General features: G+C 40.2%; 1 non-coding gene across 1 annotated transcript; it reads left to right on the top strand.

Annotated features, from left to right (window-relative positions):
- The first annotated feature begins 577 nt into the window (after positions 1-577).
- LOC141490248 (U6 spliceosomal RNA) lies at positions 578-684 on the top strand. Its single transcript, XR_012469107.1, has one exon. It is a non-coding gene; the product is annotated as a U6 spliceosomal RNA (small nuclear RNA).
- Positions 685-904: the final 220 nt, after the last annotated feature.

The following is a 904-nucleotide window of genomic DNA, read 5'->3' as shown; positions in this document are numbered from 1 at the left end:
ATCTCACCTGGTAAGGGAGTTTCTTTATATGGAGCCCCCACATCAACAAAAGGAAACCACTCCAGTATCTTTGCCCATAAAACCCCTTGACTATCATTGACACCATGGTTCATAGGATCACAAAGAGTCAGACTTAAGGGCAGCTAGGTGGCATAGTGGATAGAGCACCAGCCCTGGAGTCAGGAGGACCTGAGTTCAAATCCAACCTCAGACACATAAGAATTGCCTGGCTGTGTGACCTTAGTCAAGTCATTTAACTCCATTGCCTTAAATTTTAAGAAAAAGAGACCTAACTGAAGGACCAAGTAACAACTCAACAATGAAATCATATATGTCCAAATAAACACACAAAAGTCATATACATGGATATAAAGCTAAAAGATAACTTAGAGCCCATCAAATCCAATTCTTCTTGTTTTATAAATGACACAGGAAGAGAGAGTGGAGCTGATCTGCAACTCTTGCCCTCTTCTATCCAGTTCATAGAAATCACCCTCATGATTTCATTGCTCCTCTTGGAAAATGAAGGACAACCAATAAGGAGTGTTTCTATGGATGAGATCAAAAACAAATAATGGTGCTCACTTTGGCAGCACATGGGCTAAAATTGGAATGATGCAAAGATGATTAGCATGGTGCCTGCACAAGGATGATACACAAATCCATGAAGCATTCCATATTGTTTTTGCTTTCTGTCAGGGGAGGGGACAGAGAAGGAAAGGAGAGAGAAAAATGTAAAACTCAAAACCGTGCAGAAAAAAATGATTGTTGAAAATGATTGTTGCGTGTCATTGGAAAAAATAAATAAATGAAAATTTTTTTTGAAAGACAACAACCAGGGGAGGCTAGGTGGGCAGTGGATAGAGCACTGACCCTGGAGTCAGGAGTACCTGAGTTCAAATCT

This window comes from Macrotis lagotis, chromosome 5 (assembly GCF_037893015.1).
Source record: "Macrotis lagotis isolate mMagLag1 chromosome 5, bilby.v1.9.chrom.fasta, whole genome shotgun sequence".
Classification (NCBI taxonomy): Eukaryota; Metazoa; Chordata; class Mammalia; order Peramelemorphia; family Peramelidae; genus Macrotis; species Macrotis lagotis.
The sequence above is the reverse complement of the archived record's forward strand: the minus strand, read 5'-3'. Positions and strand labels throughout refer to the sequence as shown.